The sequence below is a fragment of the Sus scrofa genome, chromosome 18 (assembly GCF_000003025.6).
Source record: "Sus scrofa isolate TJ Tabasco breed Duroc chromosome 18, Sscrofa11.1, whole genome shotgun sequence".
Taxonomy (NCBI): Eukaryota; Metazoa; Chordata; class Mammalia; order Artiodactyla; family Suidae; genus Sus; species Sus scrofa.
Window position 1 is genome coordinate 38,244,164 of NC_010460.4, and position 21,361 is coordinate 38,265,524.

General features: G+C 39.9%; 1 long non-coding RNA gene across 5 annotated transcripts in view; it reads right to left on the reverse strand.

Annotated features, from left to right (window-relative positions):
* The window catches only part of LOC102161969, an 87,801-nt gene that overhangs the window by 47,347 nt on the left and 19,093 nt on the right, over nucleotides 1-21,361 (reverse strand). For 3 of the 5 annotated variants that reach the window (XR_002340253.1, XR_002340252.1, XR_002340254.1), the window contains exons 3-4: nucleotides 10,214-10,400; nucleotides 953-1,242 (exon numbers count right to left, since the gene is read on the reverse strand). This is a non-coding gene — a long non-coding RNA (uncharacterized LOC102161969). The remainder of the gene's footprint in view (nucleotides 1-952; nucleotides 1,243-10,213; nucleotides 10,401-21,361) is intronic. The other 2 variants (XR_002340256.1, XR_002340255.1) reach the window with 1 other exon arrangement.

Genomic DNA, 21,361 nt, shown 5'->3' on the forward strand with positions numbered 1-21,361 from the left:
CCGAGGAAGTGACTTACCAGCTAAGAGCTGAATGATGAGTAGATGAAGGTTTGTTGCTAAAGGGAATTAGATGGTATGAGATGGTCAAGCTGGGCTGCCACTGAGTGCTTTCCTGGTTTCTGCTCTCAGGACAGCTGCTCTAACAAAAGAGTTTGCTTAGAAGGTATCTCATTGGAACCCACAATGGGATGCCAATCAACGGGAAGTGTGCGGAGGATCTACGGGACTGGTCTGCTGCTGCTGTAGCCAGGCCTCCCACAGTGTTGGATCCATTGTCTGCCAGGTGGCTCTCACCTGGAGAAAAGGAAGCCAATGCCATGTATCCTGTGGTAGTTGACAAGGCTGGTTTGGAAATGGCGCAAAAGCTAAGGATACCCTGCAATCAGCAGCAGTAACAAAGGTACCCACATCCATCAACCCCTCATCCTTTGATGGGAACAAACAACATCTTCTCCATCTTAAGTAAAGTGGCATGCAAATGCCCAAAACAAGTCCTCAGTCCATCTTTCATCCACATTTCTGCTTCTAAGCTCTTCTTGAAATAAAATGCTGGAATATGTGGTAAAAAGCTATTCATGAAGCAATCATTCTTTCTAAGCTCTGTATTTTTCTCTTTTTGCTTAGCCCAATTCAGATGTTTTGCCTGTGTCTCAGTCTTTCCAAGTCATAGATATTTTGGCAATGGGTATAATCTCCTTGTTTTATTGTAAATCACCAATCTCATTTTATTGCAAGCCACCAATTACTCTGTAAAATTGTTACCTATAAAATAGTCCATTAATTGCAATTACAGTTTAGTTACAGTTTGTCAAGGTCTCCCAGACAATGTAAAATCAGGTTATGCTTCCTTTTGATGTTCAAATTACAAAGCTAACAACAAGATCTTAGCTTGATCTCAGTGTCCTGCAGCTATTTCTGTGCTTCCCCAACAGGATGTGTCATTCGTACTTACAAACCAGCTGCCTTAACCACACAGGTCCACCTGGTCCTTTCTCTACTGCTCCGGTTCCTCCAGGTTTGCTTCCTGCAGGGCCACTTGGAAAGCATTAGTGCTGTCACTGCCCAGCATGAAAGCAGCGCTGATGGTGCCAAGTCTACCGTCTCTCTCAATGCTGCCAAGTCAGCCAGCTTTTGGGTTGTCAGAGCAGAGTAAGATTTCATGAGCAAGCTGGGAAAACAGCCTCTTCCTTCAGTTCTGTGCTCCACTTTGTCACCTGGGATCTGAATCAATGGTGCTTTGGACTGAGAATCATCAAGGTTTCTTGTGAATAATGGTCCCAATATCTGGCCTTCATCTATCTAATCCCTGGGGCTTAAAACCAAGTTCAAAGAACTAGGTGGAAAGAGAATTTGTACCATCCTTCAACCTTCATGGTTCTTAGCCATGCCATTAACTACACTTGGGTCTGCTTTCCAAGTCACAAAAGTTCCCAGTCATATTAATAGACTCAAACAGATGCTATAGGGTCTGTGGTGGCAGTAATTGTGCTGATGGGTATCAATACTAACAAATCTAAAATTAGCCTCAGCTGGCCAAAATATATTTTATGTAGTGCTTAATAGTTTTAACTCACTCTAAACACTGAAATAACTAGTTTTAAATAGATACTGAAGATAAATACCACATACCACAATGTCTTCTCCAAAAAAAGACTGAACACACGTGTACATTTACGTCAAAAAATTCACACGTGTACATTTATGTCAAAGAATTACACAGGTGAGAACCTGTTTATCATGGAAACCAAGCAAGAGCTCCTCCCCAGTTCTCATGTGAGGCTCGGTGTGTAGCTGTGGTTTAGGAGCGAGGCCTGTGGTCTAGCAATGCTCTTGCCTGTGTGAGGCCCTGCTTCACCTCAAGTGGGAGGCTTCCACTGTTTCATGGTGAAATCAGTAATACTGAGAATGGCCTTGGTGGGACACTGAGCCCTCAAGACATTTATCATTCTTTCATTTAACACTCACTATATCCACTCCTGCTAGGGGCTTTGGGGAATTAAAAAAGTATGAAACATTCTCTTTCAAAGTTTACAGTTTAAAAGAAGTTGGTTTTTTGAGGTCATTTTGCTAAGAGAAATAAGTCAGACAGAAAAGACAAACATTATATGATTTTAACTATATGTAGAATGAAAAAAAAAACACCCCCCAAACTCATAGAAAGAGAGTAGACTGGTGGTTGGCAGGATGAGGGGTGGGAGGGGAAATGGAAGAAGGTGGTTAGCGAGTGTAAACTTCTCGTTATAAGGTGAACACATCCTGGGGATGTAATGCACAGCATGGTGACTAGATTGGATTGCATATCTGAAAGCTGCTAAAAGAGTAGATTTTAAAATTTCTCACCACACATGCACACACAATTGTCATACACACACGTATAACTATGTGAGTTGATGCATGTGTTAACTAACTTTGTGGTGATCATTTTGCAATATATACATATATAAAATCATTATGTCATACATTTTAGAATTATACCAGGTTATATATCAACTGTATCTCAATAACATGGGGAAAAGTTGATTTTTGGTGAGCCAGGAACGACTTAATTTCCACTTATGGATTCTTTCACTTAATCCTCTCATAAGGTAAAAGCTACAACTAGTTTCCTTTACAAATGAGGAAAGTAAAACAGAGAAAACTGAGTGACTTGCTCAAGGGCTCAGCAGAGTGTGGATTCAGACATGGATAGCTAGATTCTAGAATCTGCTCTTATCCAGTGCATTTTGTCTCTCTCTGCCAACTCCCATGAAATATCCTATGGCTGCAGGTAATCAGATTCCCCTCAGTATATATTTGATTGGAACATAGCAAGGTCAATAAGATGGTGCAAAATAATTTCTCCCCTGACTGGTAAGAATTGTCAGAACAGTCTCACCAAATTACAATGCTCCAGTTTTCTGTACAGAAATCTGGATTACAAAGCTTTAAGTTTTTAAAAAAGTGATACAGCCTTTTGGAGTTCCCGTCGTGGCTCAGTGGTTAACGAATCCGACTAGGAACCATGAGGTTGCGGGTTCGATCCCTGGCCTTGCTCAGTGGGTTAAGGATCCGGCGTTGCCGTGACCTGTGGTGTAGGTCGAAGACGCGGCTCGGATCCCGCATTGCTGTGGCTCTGGTGTAGGTCGGTGGCTAGAGCTCTGATTAGACCCCTAGCCTGGGAACCTCTGTATGCCGCGGAAGCGGCCCAAGAAATGGCAAAAAGACCAAAAAAAAAAAAAAAAGTGATACAGCCTTTAAAATAATACTACTGGTTATATTTACAATCAGCAGGGGATAAATATAAACACAAAGGAAGTTTTCACTAAATGTTTCATTATGATGTACAATTTATTTGATTTTATTGTTTTTATTAGTTTTATAATTCAATGAATTTAAATATATTTATAGTTGTACACCCATTATCATGACCTAATTTTACATGTCAAACCCCCAGCCCATCCCTGCCCCCACAACCTATCTGCTTTGGTAACCATAAGTTTTTCAAAGTCTGTGAGTCAGTTTCTGTTCTGGAAAGAAGTTCACTGTATCCTTTTTTTAGATTCCACATATAAATGATAGCATATGATGTTTGTATCTCCCTGTCTGACTAACTTAGCATGATAATTTTTAGGTCCATCCCTGTTGCTGCAAATGCCATTATTGTATTCATTTTCATGGCTGAGAAATATTCCCCTTTTTTTTTTTTTTTTTTTTGTCTTTTTGCTATTTCTTTGGGCCGCTTCCGCGGCATATGGAGGTTCCCAGGCTAGGGGTCTAATCGGAGCTGCAGCTGCTGGCCTACGCCAGAGCCACAGCAACGAGGGATCCGAGCCGCATCTGCAACCTACACCACAGCTCACGGCAACGCCGGATCGTTAACCCACTGAGCTAGGGCAGGGACCGAACCCGCAACCTCATGGTTCCTAGTCGGATTCGTTAACCACTGCGCCACAATGGGAACTCCTATTTTTATTTTTATTTTTTGTCTTTTTGTCTTTTTAGGGCTCCACACAGGGCATATGGAGTTTCCCAGGCTATGGGTCCAATCGGAGCTGCAGCCACTGGACTATGCCACAGCCACAGCAATGCAGGATCCAAGCCACATCTGTGACCTACACGACAGCTCATGGCAATGCCAGATCCCCAATCCACTGAGCAAGGGCAGGGATCAAACCTGCAACCTCATGGTTCCCAGTTGGACATGCAGACGGGAACTCCCAAAACTATGTTGAATAGTAGTGATGAGAGCAGATATCCTTGTCTTCTTCCTGATCTTAGTGGGAATTCTTTCAGCTTTTCACCATTGAAAACGATGTTAGCTGTGGGTTTGTCATATATGGCCTTTATTATATTGAGATAGGTTTCCTCTATGCTCATTTTCTGGAGGGTTTTTTTTTTTTTTTTAATCAGAAATTGGTGTTGGATTTTGTCAAAAGTGTTTTCTGCATCTATCGAGAGGATCTTATCGAGAGGTTTTTATTCTTCAGTTTGTTAATATGGTGTATCACACTGGTTGATCTGCGGATACTGAAAAATCCATGCATCCCTGGGATAAATCCCACTTGATCATGACGTACAATCCTTTTAAGGTATTGCATGTATTGCTGGATTCAGTTTGCTAGTATTGTGTTAAGGATTTTTGCATCTATGCTCATCAGTGATATTGGCCTTTAATTTTCTTTTTTTTTGTGTGTGTGTGTGGTATCTTTGGTTTTGGTATCAGGTGATGGTGGCCTCATTCAATGAGTTTGGGAGTGTTCCTTCCTCTGCAACTTTTTGGAATAGCTTCAGAAGGATAGGTGTTAGCTCTTCTCTAAATGTTTTATAGAATTTGCCTCTGAAGCCATCTGGTCCTGGACTTTTGTTTGTTCGAGGTTTTCTAATCAGTTTCAACTTCAGTACTTGTGATTGGTCTGTTCACCTTTTCTTTTTCTTTCTTTTTTGGTCTTTTAGGGCTGCACCCACGGCACATGGAGGTTCCCAGGCCAAGGGTCAAATTGGAGCTACAGCTGCCAGTCTACACCACAGCCACAGCAATGCTAGATCCGAGCTGCATCTGCGACCCACACCACAGCTCACAGCAATGCCAGATTTTTAACCTACTGAGCGCAGCCAGGGATTGACCTGTGTCCACATGGATACTAGTCAGATTAATTTCAACTAAGCCATGATAGGAACTCCTGTTCATCTTTTCTGTTTTGTCTTGGTTTAGTCTTGGAAGATTGTCCTTTTCTAAGAGTTTGTCCATTTCTTCTAGGTTGTCCATTTTATTGGCATATAGTTGCTTGCAGTAGTCCCTTATGATCCTTTTGTATTTCTGTGATGTCTGCTGTAACCTCTCCCTTTTCATTTCTAATTTTATTAATTTGAATCTTCTCTCTTTTTTTCTTGATTAGTCTGGCTAAGGGTTTATCAATTTTGTTGATCTTTTCAAAGAATCAGCTTTTGGTCTCACTGATCTTTTCTATGGTTTTTTTTCATTTCTATTTCATTGATTTCTGCTCTGATCTTTATGATTTCTTTACCTCTGCTACCTTTGGGTTTTGTTTGTTCTTCTTTCTCTAGTTGCTTTAGGTGTAAAGTTAGGTTGTTTATTTGAGATTTTTTTTGTTTCCCGAGGTAGAACTGCTTTTGCTGCATTCTATAGGTTTTGGATAGTTGTGTCTTTGTTGTCATTTGCTTCTAGGTATTTTTAATTTCTCAGTGATCCATTGGTTGTTTAGTGGTATGTTGTTTAGTCTCCACAGGCTGATTTTTTTCGCAGTTTTTTCCTTGTTGATTTCTAGTCTTGTAGAGTTGTGGTCAGAAAAGATGCTTGATGTGATTTCAATTTTCTTAAATTTACCAAGGTTTGATTTGTGGCCCAGAATGTGTCTATCCTAGAGAATGTTCCATGGACACTTGAGAAGAATATGTACTCTGCTGCTGTTAGATGGAATATTCTATAAATATCTATTAAGTCCATCTGATCTAATGCATCATTTAAGGCCTGTGTTTCCTTGTTGATTTTCCATCTGGATGATCTATCCATTGCTGTGAGTGGGGTGTCAAAACCCCCTGTTATTATTGTGTTATTGTCAATTTCTCCTTTTAAGGTTGTTAGCAGTTGCCTTATATATTGAGGTGATCCGATGTTGGATGCACATATATTTACAATTGTTATATCTTCTTCTTGGAGTGATCCTTTGATCGTTATGTAATGTCCTTCTTTGTCTCTTATAATGTTCTTTTTCTTTTCTTTTCTTTTTTAAGGGCCATACCCACGGCATATGGAGGTTCCTAGGCTAGAGGTTGAATTGGAGCTACAGCTGCTGTACTACACCACAGCCACAGCTACGTGGGATCTGAGCTGCATCTGTGACTTATACTACAGCTCATGGCAATGCCAGATCCTTGACCCACTGAGCAAGGGCAGGGATCAAACCTGCAACCTCATCGTTCCTAGTCAGATTTGCTTCTGCTGTGCCACGACGGGATCTCCTATAATATTCTTTAAGGTCTATTTTGTCTGATATGAGAAGTGCTACTCCAGCTTTCTTTTGAGTCCCATTTGCATGGAATATTTTCTTCCATCCTCTCACTTTCAATTTGTATGTGTCCTTAGAACTGAAGTAGATCTCTTGAAGGCAGCATATATAATGGGTCTTGTTTTATTCAGTCAGTTTATATCTCTTGGTTAGGGCATTAATCCATTTACATTTAAGGTAATTATTGATATATATGTTCTTATTGCCATTTTATTAATTGTTTTGGATTTGTTTTTGTTGTTTTTTTTTTTTCTTCCCTTCTTCTCTTGTTCTCTCTTGTGGTTTGATGACTATCTTTAGTGTTGTATTTGGATTGCTTTTTTCTTATTTGTGTGAATGTATTGTAGATTTTTGGCTTGCAGTTACCATGAAGTTTATATATATACAAAATTGTTTTAAGTTGTTGGTCTCTTAATTGCAAATGCATCTCCAGTATCCTGTATTTGTACCCTCCTCACATGATTTCTGGTTTGGGTAGCATATTTGTGTGTGAATGATTTGCTACCTTTACTATCTATATGTCTTTACTGGCGAGCCTTGTCATTTGTAATATTTTTGTTCCTAGTTGTGGCCTTTTCTTTTCCACCTAGAGAATTTCCTTTAGTGTTTGTTGTAAAGCTGGTTTAGTGGTGCTGAATTCTCTTAGCTTTTGCTTGTCTGTAAGCGTTTTGATTTCTCTTTCAAATCTGGATGAGAGCTTTGCTGGGTATTATAATATTGGTTGAAGGTTTTTTCCTTCTATCACTTTAAGTATATCATGCCTCCCTTCTGGCCTGCAGGGTTTCTGCTGAAAAATCAGCTGATAACATTATCAGGGTTCTCCTGTATGTTATTTGCTCCTTTTCCCTAGCTGCTTTCAATATTTTCTCTGTCTTTAATTTTGGTCAGTTTGATTAGTATGTGTCTCATGGTGTTCCTCCTTAGGTCTATTTTATACTTATACTTTCTGGATTTGAGTGAATGATTCCTTCCCCATGTTAGGGAAGTTTTTGGCTATTATCTCTTCAAATATTTTCTCTGGCCCTTTCTCTCTCTCTTCTTCTGGCACCCCTGTAATATGGATGTTGGTGCATTTAACATTGTCCCAGTGTTCTCTTAAACTGTCTCCATTTCTTTTCAATCTTTTTTCTCTTTTCTGTTCCTCATCAATGATTTCCATTAGTCTGTCTTCCATCTCAATTATTTGTTCTTCTGCCTCCTGTATTCTGCTCTTGGTTCCTTCCAGTGAATTTTTTTATTTCAATTATTGTATTTTGCAATTCTGCTTGCTTAATCTTTAAATATTCTCTTTCTTTTCCCAGTGTTTCTTGTAATTTATCAATCTTTGCCTCCAGTTTATTTCCAAGATCTTGAATTATCTTTACTATCATTAGTCTAAAGTCTTTTTCACGGAGATTGGTAATCTCCAGATCACTTAGCTGTTTTTCTGGGGCTTTTTTGTTTGTTTGTTTTGCTTTTTAGGGCTGCTGAGGCATATGGAAGTTCCTAGTCTAGGGGTTGAATCGAAGCTACAGCTGCTGGCCTACACTACAGCCACAGCAACATGGGATCTGAGCCACATCCACGACCTACACCACAGCTCACGGCAACACCAGATCCTCAACCCACATCCTCATGGATCCTAGTCAGGTTCATTAACTGCTGAGCCTTGAAGGAACTCCATCTGGGGCTTTTTCTTTTTCCCTTATCTGAGTCATAATTCTCTGCCTTTTCATCTTGTATAGATTTTCAGCATACCTCCTTTTTGCAAACAATAGGGTTGTAGTCTCTCTTGCTTCTGATGTGGCTCTCTTGCTACCTCCTTTGTGGCTGAATTTGGCATGGGAGCTTGGTACAGGTACAGGCTTCCTGATGGGAGAGATTGGTGTCTGCCCACTAGTAGGTGGAGCTGATTCTTATCCCTCTGATGGGTGGGGCTTTGTCTCTGGGTATGATTAGAGGCAGCTGTGCCTGGGGTAGTCTTTAGGCAGCCTTTTGCTGATGAGTAAGGCTATGTTTCCCCCCCCCCCCCAAAAAAAATGGTTGTTTGGCCTGAGGTTTCTCAGTCCTGATGGGTGGGGCCAGATTTTTCCAAAATGGCCACCTCTAGAGGAGTTCATGCTGATGCTTATTCCCAAGAACTTTGCCTCCAATATCCTTCCCCCACAAGAAGCCATAGTCACCCCTGTTTTCCCAGGAGATCCTCCAAAAACAGTAGGCAAGTCTGACCCAGATTCCTGTGGAGTCTCTGCTCTGCCTTGGGACCTAGAGCACATGAAAGCCTGTGTGTGCCTTTCAAGCGTGGAGTCTCTGTTTTCCCCAGTCCAATTGAGTTCCTGTACACAAGCTCCACTGGCCCTCAACACCCAGTGCTCCAGGGGCTCCTCCTCCCAATGCCAGATCCCCAGGTTTGGGAACATGATGTGGGGCTCAGAACTCTTACTACCATGGGTAAGCCTCTGTGATATAGTTACTTTCCAGTCTGTGGGCCACCCACCTGGCAGGATGGGGTTGCTCATATCATGTAATCGCCCCCATGACCATCTCCATGTGTCCTCTTCTTTGTCTTTTGGAGTAGGATATCTTTTTTGATAGTTTCTATTTTGTTAAAGGTTGTTCAGCAGTTGGTTGTAATTTTGTTGTTTTCACGAGAGAAGGTGAGCTCCAGTCCTTTTATTCCACCATCTTAATTCAGTCTGATGTTTCACTTTAAAGAACTAGATTCTAGTAAATACATGTCATTTCTCTAAATTTGATACTGAAATCTATTTCTAATAAAATAATAATAATAGTGAGAGATTGTTTCCCTTCAGGGAAACTTTTTAAAAGGCATAGCAAAGCTCTTGTCACTATAGGACAGGTTTAAAGTTCTACCAGAGGTTGGGCTTATTAGATGTTGATGATGTTGATGGGTTGCTGGATGTTATATTAAGTCTCATGCTAGGTGATTAAAGACAGCATAGCACAGTGGTTAAGAGCATGATGCTAGAGTTCAGATCCCAGTGTTGCCTTTTTACTACCTCTATGACCTTGGGAAAATTACTCAACCTGTCTGGACCTTAGTTTCATAATCTGAAAAATGAGGAGAACATTATTTAGTATTGTGGACTGAATGTTTGTGTTCTCCCTAAATTCATATGTTGAAGTCCTACCCCAGTGTGGTTATACTTAGACGTGGGCTTCAAAGGGATTAATTAGGTTAAACAAAGTCCTACGGATGAAGCCCTGATTGAATAGGATTCGTGTCTTTTAAGAAGAGATACCAGAGAAGTTTCCATTGTGGCTCAGTGGAAATGAATCCAACTAGTAACCATGAGGATGAGGATTCAATCCCTGGCCTCACTTGGTGGGTTGGGGATCCAGCATTGCCATGAGCTGTGGTGTAGGTCAGAGACGTGGCTCTGATTCAGTCCCTAGCCTGGGAACCTCCATGTGCCAAGGGTGCAGCCCTAAAAAGACTGGGGAAAAAAAAAAAAAAAGGGGGATACCAGAAAGGTGCTTACTTTCCCTCTTTGCACAAGCACAGACAAAAGGCCATATGAACACACAGCAAGAAGGTGGCCATCTGCCTCTCAAGGGAAGAGCTCTCACCAGACACTGACTCTGCTGCTGGTACCTTGATCTTTGGACTTCTAGACTCTAGAACTGTGAGGAAATAAATGTCTGTTGTTTAAGCCACCAGTGTAAGGCACTTTGTTATGGCAGCCCAAGCTGACTAAGACACCTACCTCATAAAATTGTTGGGTTACATGAGCTGATACGGTTGAAGAGCTTCACACAGTGACTGGCACATGGGAAGTCCTATATGAAGATTAACTGGCATTGCTGGCCTCAGATTTGCAGGCTTGGCTTTTGAGAACTGGTGATGTTGTGCACACATGTGGCGTATAAAATTGAACATGGACATGCTGAGTTCTGAAAAACAAATTTGAGAAATTAATTTTAAATTAAGTGGGAAGAAACTTACATTCTAAAGGGAAATCAGTCAGGTAAAATTAAACATGCTGGCCTAGGTTAGGGCCAATGTCATGACTTCCTCCACCTCTCCTCAAATGTGTGGATTCATGTTAGTCTAAAAAGGCTTCTTAACCCTTTTCCTCCCCAATAAAACCTCAAACCAACAAAAAGCAAGTTGTTATGGGTCTCTGGGGGGAAAAAAAAGAACAGGAAATGTCTGTATAGATAAGGGAAGCCTGTAAAACATAGATGATGGTTGCAATTTCAGGAATTCCAATATGACTGGCATGACTTGATCCTGGTCAATAAAAATAAGTGGGCCCTGGAGTGGATAAGCAATGAAGTCTGCTGTATAGCATAAAGAACTATATCTAGTCACTTGTGATGGAACATGATGGAAGATGATGTGAGAAAAAAGAATATATATGACTGGGTCACTTTGCTGTGTAGCAGAAATTGATAGAACATTGTAAATCAACTATAACAGAAAAAATAAAAATCTTACAAAAAAAAAAAGTGGGCAGAGTGACTATAAGACTTGCAAATGTTTCCTTGCTCTTAAAACGACACTTATGGAAATAAATAATCTCTGCATCTGTATGGGGAACATGGCATGATAACATCCATCTTGCAACTGTGATAAAGCTAGCCTGAGGACAAAATTCACATGCTGTGGATGGCAGGGAAAGAATGTGAGCCCTTGATGGCGATGTTAAGCTGGTAAATCAACTGACCATAGGACTACCCTACGCAAGATTTTTCATGGTATCCAACACTGTGTTTTCCTTATCGCTAAAGTCCATTGAGTCAGTATTGTCTGCTACTTACACCCAAAGGTCTCCTGATAGACTTGCATATGTTCATTAGTACGGCTGACGAAGAAGGTCAGCTCATGGTCATAGGTAGGTTTTTGTTAGGCTGTTCTGAGATTTCAAGAAAATGATAGGGTAAGAAATCCACACCGTGGATTATTTTTAATGACGCTTTCTACTCAAAGGTAACTGTAAATTCATATGCAGTTGGAATCAATAACAGAAGGAGACCCTGTTGTACCTTTACCATTTCCCCTAGCTATGACAACTTCTAAAGCTGTGGTACAGTATTACAACCAGTTATCTGACATTGACACAACCCATCAATCCTATTCAGATCTCAACGGTTTTACATACACTCGTTTGTGTATGTGCACATTTTGCTCTATGCGGTTTTATCACAGGTGTAGGCTTATGTATTCACTACCACAGTCAAGCTACAGAACAGGTGGGATTTATTTTAAAAAGGAATTTCTAAACGCTTTTGCCCCTTCATCATCTTCGGCAGTGCTTTTCAAACTGTGCTCATTTGAATTCTTGGAATGCCACCCCTCTATCTCACTTGGTCTGAGCAGGTCCATGGTCCATATCATATATATATAACTATATATATTATATAGATATACATAATATTTTGGGCTTCATAATAAGCCTTCATCTGGAAAATAAGTTCCTATCTTAAACGCAAAAAGAGAATGGAACTGATAATGTATAGTAAATACACCCTTGATATTCAAATGATGTCACTTGAATAGAGCTTTATACTTTTTCAAAGTACTTTTCAGTACATTATCTTTCTTCAGTCTTAAAACAGCTATGATTAAATGACTAAACAAATGAACAATTGAAACATCTATAAAATCTACTCAAACAATCAGGTTAGGGAGATTTAAGCAAGCCGTAACCAGAGTAACATCGGCACTCCCCAGCTAAGAAGGACAGCAGACAACCTCCCTTGGCCAGAGGCCCCACAAGAACTGAAAATGAAATCCGTTTTGTCAAAGGACAAGATTTGTTCTAGAACAAGTGATTCCAGCATTGTTCCAAGTAGTTTTACAAGCTGAGACGCACTGTGTAGGACAGACCCTTTTGCACTCATCATGTGTCATACAGCAAGGTTTGTGAATTCTTTTTTTTTTTTTTTTTTTGGTCTTTTTGCCTTTTCTAGGGCCGCTCCCGAGGCATATGGAGGTTCCCAGGCTAGGGGTTGAATTGGAGCTGTTGCCGCCGGCCTACACCAGAGCCACAGCAACGCAGGATCCAAGCCCCGTCTACTATCTACACCACAGCTCATGGCAACGCTGGATCCTTAACCCACTGAGCAAGGCCAGGGATCAAACCAGTAACCTCATGGTTCCTAGTTGGATTCGTTAACCGCTGCACCACGACGGGAACTCCCAGGGTTTGTGAATTCTATGAAATCTCATAGGCTCTATTGGAGAGATTTACAAAGCAAGAATGAACCAGAAAAGAGAAGAGATGAGGCAAGTTTCTTTGCCGGACACACCATAGGTATACATTCCAGGGAAAAGAACTTGCCCTCTAGCTGCTCTCCTTCTTATAGGGCAAGAGTTAGAGGATAATCAGACTTCTTGAGTATCATCCAATCCGGGGTTATGTACCGGCTCTTTACAGGAATTACCTGGTAAAGACAGCTGGCCAGTACCTGAGGGCCTTGGCCTAAGAGACGTTTTCTATGGTCCTAAGAGACGTTTGGGCATAACTCCTCTGCAGGGAGGATGTGAAGAGCCCAGGTCCCAGCAGGTTCATTGTCCAGGCAACCCAGAATCAGCCATCTAGGTCAGTTTTGGACAATCCTGGTCATGGCACCATGAGTCTTTTCATCTTTATACCTCTAGCAGTTAGCACGGAGCCTGACATAGGAAAGATACACAAGCAATGCCAGTTGATTTAATAAATAAATATGCTTCTGTATCAGTTGAAAACAACTGATTTTGTTCTTGCTGATGAAAGGAGGACTAATAATACATGTCGTTTACCTACATCTCTTGAATCTGTGGAAGTCTATATGCATGCTTGGCCTCTGCGTCGGTAAAACATCTTTGAAGAATCCACAACTCTAAGGGAAGTTCCCTTGGCTTAAGCAAGAACCTACTTTTACTAAATTTCTGCCATTTCCTTGCAGCTCTGGCAAATAAGGCATTGTCTGGGATCTGAGACAGTCAGTAAAGAAGTCTCTGCAGGCAGCAGCAGCTCTGGAATTTCCCACAGCCACTCCTCCAACAATCTTCTAAAGTCATTAGTACTTTGATTGAATTAGATACAGAGTTTAACGGGAAGTTAGCCACTGCAAATTTTATGAAAACAATTTTAAAAATTATCCCCTAAGAATTTTTGCCAGGACAGGATTTTCTAATCTCTTCCTCATGGAAAAACTCCTTTTAATGTGAGTTTCCCCGACAGAATCCTGTTTTGAAAGAATTTGTTTATAAGCAAACACATTTGTTAAATAATAATGAATTTATCTTCCCAAGAGGAAACCAAGGAGTCAAGCTTTTTTTTTTTTTTTTTTCTAACTAAAATCATCCTTGAGGCTTTTGAGTAAACGATTCCTTAAAGCTTCCTGCAAAACTGAAAATTGCTAAAAAAAAAAAAAAAAAAAAATTGCTAAAGAAATTCTCCCCTGCCCCCTCAGATGGTGGTTATTATTCTCCTAAACTGCTAGGTTTTAGGTTTGAAACTGGGTTCCAGAGGGCGCCAGGCAGATAGCACCCATTTAATAAAAGCCCGTGACTTGCCCTGGGTCTTTTGCTATGGATTTACCCTCTTTCCTGGCAATAAGTGCTCTACTGTGGCAGTTACTCCTGCCTAAGTTTGTCCCTGCTTAGGTGTCCTGCTGAGTGAGGAGATATGTGTCTGCCAAATTGGCAGAGGTCAGACTTTAGCCCCAGCTTTCTGTTAGCAAGATGGTCAACAAGCAAGCTGGCCTATCCAGCACCCTCTCCCAGGGAGCTGCCCTTTGAGATGCAGAGTAAGTCCTTGTCTCCCTTCAACCTCTTCACCATGGTCTTACTTGATTTGTGGTAAGAAGCTGTTACTTCAGGATGGGAAAAATTTTTTCAAGCAGGAGCATAATACAGCAGTAAATAACACTATTTTCTAAAAGGAAAAGAGGGCATTTTCATTATTTCATCAATTGCAATAGCACTTTGGGGGGAATGATTAGAATAAATAGGAGCTTGGAAATCTGACCTTGGCTGGTGTAAGGCTAGAGAGAATCTGGTGCTTCTTAATTTCCCATTCAGGTTCTCAGTGTTCCAGGAAGCAGTGTGCTCAAGTTTCTTTTCTCCATGTAGTTCTCCTGAATGCCCAGCTTCAGTGCCCGGGTGTTGCTGCCAAAGATCCTGCTGGCACATTCAGCTGCCATTCAAGGAAACAGCCCTTCACCACCTCGCACTTGGAGTCTGTCTTACTGCATAAAACAGGTGGAAGGACGTTTTGCCTTTAGAGTTACTTCTATTGCCCAATGTGAGGAATGACAAAAATCTTCTGTGTATGTTTGGGGGTGGGAAAGACCAGATATTACTGTGAATAGCATTTAATTCGCCATTTGGACAAGCTTACCAGGGCAGCTGTTGTAACTCAGGCAGCAATAACTAACACTTAGTTCTGTTGCTAGGAGGGATTGATAGAAACTTTGGACAAACCATTTAAAAAAATTATGCTCCCATGATACTGCTGAATGTATCACAGATCAACTTAAAAACGGAATATTTGCTAGTATCATAAGAAAGAAGTACAATGAGCATATTAATCAACTAGGATTGTATTTACACTTCCGTTTTCATTCTAATTATTTTCTGCTTTCAGTAAAGTCTTTAGATCTATTGGCAAACATGTGAACGAACACAAGATTTGCAATCTATAGCTACAACTGAGACAGGGTTACCTTTTTTTATATGCTGATAGTCTTATTTACACTAACAAGTTAGTCAACTTCACAATGGAATTTTGTAAGTTCTAACTCGTGAGTTTGTCAATTATCTGTGCTTAGCTAAAGTCTTGAACCCGAGTTTCATTTTCAGTCTTGACACATATATGTATACATACATAAACAATCTCTCTTTCTCTCTCTTTTTTTTTTTTTGCTTTTTAGGGCCGCATGTGCACAACAAATGGAAGTTCCCAGGCTAGGGGTTGCCGGGCTTCGCCACAGCCACAGCGATGCCAGATTAGAGCCCCAACTTCAGCTTATACTGCAGCTCATGGCAACGCCAAATACTTAACCCACTGAACGAAACCAGGGATTGAACCTGAGGCCAGATAATAATCAGGGTTGTTACCAATAAGCCACAATGGGAACTCCTCTTTTATGTTTTATATAAAGAAAAGGACTATGTTAGTATTTAAATAGTAGTTATTTTCATTAAATTAAATTTACAATTTAGTGGAAGATAAAAATGTGACTAGTTGAAGTAAATTATTCCTCGAAAATGAATTTACAACATAAAATTATATAAATCTCAACACTATCAATTAAATCTCTTCAAGATTCCCTAGATCTTATTAATGTGCATCAGTTTTAAAAAAAAATAGTTGCATGGTTTTGCCTTCATCCTTTCTTTTTTTGTTGAACATATCCAGACCAATAATAAAGAATACAATTGCTCCCATTTCATAATGGGTTTAGGACAGACATTATTGATATAGTTAATGATTCTGTTTTACCAGCAAAACATAGAATTTAAAATTGACCTTGGCTTAAATTGATTTATTTTAATTTGGTTATTTGATGGAAGCTGGAAGGTTGGACACAGAGTAAGAGCCATCTGGCCTGCCCTGTCTCTGTTCATCCTGACCACTCACTACTTTGGCTTACCTACTGGGTCTGTCTACTTTTTTCATAAGTGCCTCAACTTCCCTGAGTCAATGCCCACATGGCCTCAGCTATAGTACTGTTCAATCTGGTCTGTCCTGTCCAGTAACTGCCACTCACCTGTGCCAGTCTCTCTGTCATTCTTGGTGCCTGATCAGGCCCAGCAGCCTCTGCCAGTTTGGCCATCTACTTCCTAACCCATGTCTCAACAACTCCTATGGTGTCTTCTTCTGCCATCGTGTTTTATCCAACACTCTTGCTTTCTGCCTCTCTTGGCAGCTATCAGTTTAGCTGCTGGCACTTGCTTATACCCACATACTGATAAAGCCAAACCACAAGGTAAACTCTTGGCCTTTCCTCAGACTCCTGGATAAAGCACTGGCACTTGGTCTTCCTGCGATTTCAGTCTTGGCTTTCTACTATTTGTCTGAGAATGCTTTTCCCCCTTGATGCCCCAAGAGGAGCACCCTTTTTGTTCCTGCTCTAGGAGCTTACAGTAAAAGTGATGCCTCCTGCTTTATGCTACTGCCTCTGAGCTGGGCCAGCTCAGCAGGTCCCCAGGCTTGGCCCAGATTCTCTGGAATGGTCTTGTTACCACCTGCTTATCTGCCCTTCACAATGGCAGCACTCCTGGACAGGTTGATAGTAGTGTCACCTCCATTCACCTGCCTAGGGTTTAAGGCAAAATACATCTATAGAACTGAGAAAATGCAACTAAACATAAATGGGAAAAATAAAACTTACTGTGAGGAAAGAGTTATGGAAAGGAGGTGGCATGAGAGAATTTAAGTGGAGTTACCAGTAGGAGTAAGTAAGAATGAACAGGAGTAAAATGAAAGACTGTGGTGGTGGGGAATGTGAGAACAAGATCATGAGTTTTAGGAGAGCTATACTCGATCATGAAATCCTACCTTCTCAGAGCCCCAACATTTGATTGGTAACATGATTTTGCACACTTAATGGACATGGTTTAACAACTCAGCCTACTTAATGAATAAATGTCCTAGAAGAATTAATGAGAATAAAATTAAGAAAGGACGTTCCCTAATTTCTTAAATATAATTTTCAAAGTCTATGGGGATAAAGCTATTATATAGAGCAATAATAGAGGTCTATAGATTTAACATGAGGTTTTTTGTTTTTGGTTTTTTTTTTGTCTTTTTGCCTTTTCTAGGGCTGCGCCCATGGCATATGGAGGTTCCCAGGGTAGGGGTCTAATCAGAGCTGTAGCTGCCAGCCTACACCACAGCCACAGCAATGCTATATCTGAGCTGTGTCTGCGACCTACACAACAGCTCACAGCAACACCAGATCCTCAACCCACTGAGCGAGGCTAGGGATCGAACCCACAACCTCATGGTTCCCAGTTGGATTCGTTAACCACTGAGCCACGATGGGAACTCCTAACATGAGTTTTAACATAATTTTATCATATCCCCAATAGATGATATAATTGGTGTTTATGAGTGCAAAAATCTTGAGAAACAATGGACTAAAACGTTACATGATGAGGATCACAAAAGTTGATTTTTTTTCTGAAAAAAAGGCAAAATAGGGCAATTACCCATAGCAATAAATTAGAGGAAAACAGACTGTTCAAAGGCAAATCATCATAACAATCAACTATTCACGTAAATTTATATTTTTAAAGCAGAGTATTGGCAAAAAAGCTTTTAGATACTTGCGCAATCGTCAAAATTTATTTTCACAGGTGCTTAGTACCTATGTTGTTTCTATCTCTGATCACACTTGTAAGTTTACTTTGAGGTAAATGACAGCTTAAAATGATTTTCTGTTATCTCTTTCGAACTGTGGACAGGAGTCGGCCTGAGTAGGAGGATAAGGGTGGCAGAAGGGGCAGCATCTTGGTGTTACTTTTAAGCTTCCAATGTTATAAGGAAGAGTATATTTTAGATTACACTTAGTCATTTTCCAAACTTATAGTTATTTATATCTGCAATTAGGAATATAAAAATCCTCTGAATTAATTTTAATATTCCATAGATCATTTAAAATTAGCACTAAGAGGCTACGGTCCAATGAATTCACTTTCTATATGAGAAAAATAAGACTCCAGGGAAGTTAAATAAATTGCCTAAGGTACCATAGTCAGACCTAGACTAACTCCTAGGACGAGATCTCTCCACTTGATTTAGTAGCCAAACAGCTCAATGATAACGTTTATTGGTCTTCATGACACATAGAAGAACTGTGGGAAATTACTTGAATAGTTCAGGCCATCTTTTAAAGCTACACAAGAAATTCTGAAAATACATATTTTTTTCTTAGTTTCTCCATGGTAAACAGAAGGGATTAAAATAAGCTATGTTTCAAAAAACTGTCTCTAATTCTTCATTCTTTCCACTAAATGGTAAACTTCAGTGTGGACAAACTGCCCATGAATTAAGCAAGAGCAGAGGAAAAACTGGGCTACTTACTGGTCTAAATTAAAACAAGTACAAACTGATGGTGAATATACCAAAATGGATAAATCTTAAAAATATGATATTAAGTTAAAAAAGCAAATTGTAGGAGTTCCCGTCGTGGTACAGTGGTTAACGAATCCGACTAGGAACCCTGAGGTTGCGGGTTCGATTCCTGACCTTGCTCAGTGGGTTAAGGATCCGGTGTTGCTGTGGCTCTAATTAGACTCCTAGCCTGGGAATCTCCATATGCCGTGGGAGAAGCCCTAGAAAAGGCAAAAAGACAAAAAAAAAAAAAAAAAAAAAAAAAAAGCAAATTGTAGAAGGCTACATACCATATGGTGTTATCTTTATAAAAGGTTAAAATACTCATTTATATACAAATATTTTGTTTGTTTAGGAGTACATATATATGTTGCAAAATATAAGAACATAGATGAGATGATAAACACCAAATTCATGATAGTGGTTACTTTTAAGGCAGGATGACGGGGAATGGGGTTGGAAGAGATGGTACAAGGGATTTCATTTGTATCTGAAATGTTTTATTTACCTTTAAATTCTAGGTAAAGAGATCAGGCAAATAAGGAAAATGTTCAAATTTGACTTGGCTAGATAGTGGGTATCTTGAAGTTCATTACACGAGTCTTTACAGTTTTCTGTATTTTTTTTTTCTTTTTTCTTTTTGTCTTTTTAGGGCTGCACCCTTGGCATATGGAGATTCCCAGGGTAGGGGTCTAATTGGAGCTGTTGCTGCCGGCCTATGCCGGAGCCACAGCAATGCCAGATCCAAGCCGCGTCTGTGACCTACACCACAGCTCACGGCAATGCAGGATCCTTAGTCCACTGAGTGAGGCCAGGGATCGAACTCGCAACCTCATGGTTCCTAGTTGGGTTCGTTTCTGCTGCACCATGATAGGAACTCAGTTTTCTGTACTTTGGAAACACCTCATTATTAAAATAAAAGAAGGAAAAAATGATAGACTCAATTTTCAGGAAGAAGGGATTGCATATTTGCATCCTTGCATTAGATACTTAGGAATATTTAAATAAATTTTTAATCAAAATATTTATCTATACAAGTCTATTTATAGATGAAGGATATTATAGATTCAGCCCTGTTCAAGAGTTATATAAGTCAGATATAAACTGGTGTTCCATGGGGTCCTGCTACTGCAGAGCTGGATTCATTAAAACCCAAGCCTAATCCCAGAAGTCTTGGGAAATAATGAAGCCTCTGGGGTGGAAGTGGCTGCTGCCATTTGGCTCTCAAGCTCTGGAAATATTCTTGTCTTTGACAGGAGAGATAGTACAGTTGTATGTGATATCCAGAAAAGGGCTCTGACCCATGACTGGGCTTGCAGAGTTTGGTGTAGATTTCTCTCTTCCCGGTAGGATGTAGCTGAGGCTCATCCTCTCTCCCTGATGAGCAATCGGATTCTTCACTCCTCTTTGCAGTGAACTCTGTGGACTCTATGATATTAATTCCCAAACCTAGGATCCAAGACCTTAGCCTATTTCTTCTCTCTCATCTGTGTGAATATATTTTATATGATATACTCTCTAACTCATGACTGTGTTTTTTTCTCAATAAGGTGAACTTGCTATATAAATTCTACTTTCTCACTTGGAATTCTGTCATCCACCACCAAGTTCTGTTTTTAGTTACTCTATTTATAGCTTAGAATCAAAAACATGTTCTCTCTCTAATTTCACTGTTGTTTGAATTCAAATGTTTTTCATCTGATTCCACCATTCATTAGTTTCCCCAGGGACATAAGTAAATCAGTTATACAGCTAAGTTATTAAAAAATAGTTATTACTAGCTCAAGTACTTAATTGTATTCACATTGAGGGGAACGTCAATCTCTGGATCATTTATCTTAGATTTTTGGAATTTCTTTCCTCTGAAGGAATGATTCAGTGCGGCTAAAGGAGAATTTTTAAAACAAAGACTGTCATTCAGAAATTATACATTCAACCTAGCAAATGAAAAGGCATTAGGAAAAAAAGATTAAAAAAAAAAAAAAGGAAAAAAAGATAAAAATAGGGATAGGAGATTATAAAAGGAACCAAGATCACAGAAGAAAGTGATAGGTTTGGGGTAGAAAATTAGAATAAAAGAAGGAAGGATGGAGAAAAATTTATCATAAATGAGCAAAATGCAAATGTAATGGCATCTAGAATATAAATTGAGGTCAAGTTTCTTAATTACGATCAGTGCCAAGATGTAGATCTGTGACTCCAGGGACAGTTAGCTTTAGAGATCCCTATCCAGAGGCCAATTCTACATCTTTGAGGGTTATTTTTGTCTTTTTCTTCTATTCACTAGCCCTTCCCAGAACACAATGACATCTCTCAGAGGTAGAAGCTGCTTTCTACCTTTCCAAAAGGAGAACATACCACATTCCTGTCTAGTGGTAATTTCTCGTTTTTCCTCAAGTTATTTTATTATAGGACTCTGAAAATGAGAGCTATCAAAATAGACAAGATGTCGCAAATGAAGAATTTTTGGTTTTGATTAAAAAATTGGAACAGGAAATGATGAGATGTTAAGAAAATATATAGCTTTCCTCTCCCTTTCTTGGCAAGTCAAATGCCCAGTTATCAGAGAACACAAGAAAATATTGCATACATGAGCAGAACTGTTTCTAAATAAAATGTCCAAAACGTAAATGCTGCATCAGTTCCCAATTAAGCATTCTGTAAATAAAGCCTTGCTCTTCATCTCCTGTTTTCACTGGAAACTTCCATCACCAGAGATACTGAATGGCGTGGAACAGTGGAGCCACCCAGTGGCTAATATGGTTAACCACAGCAATGGCACATTTCATGGTGCATTTCGTC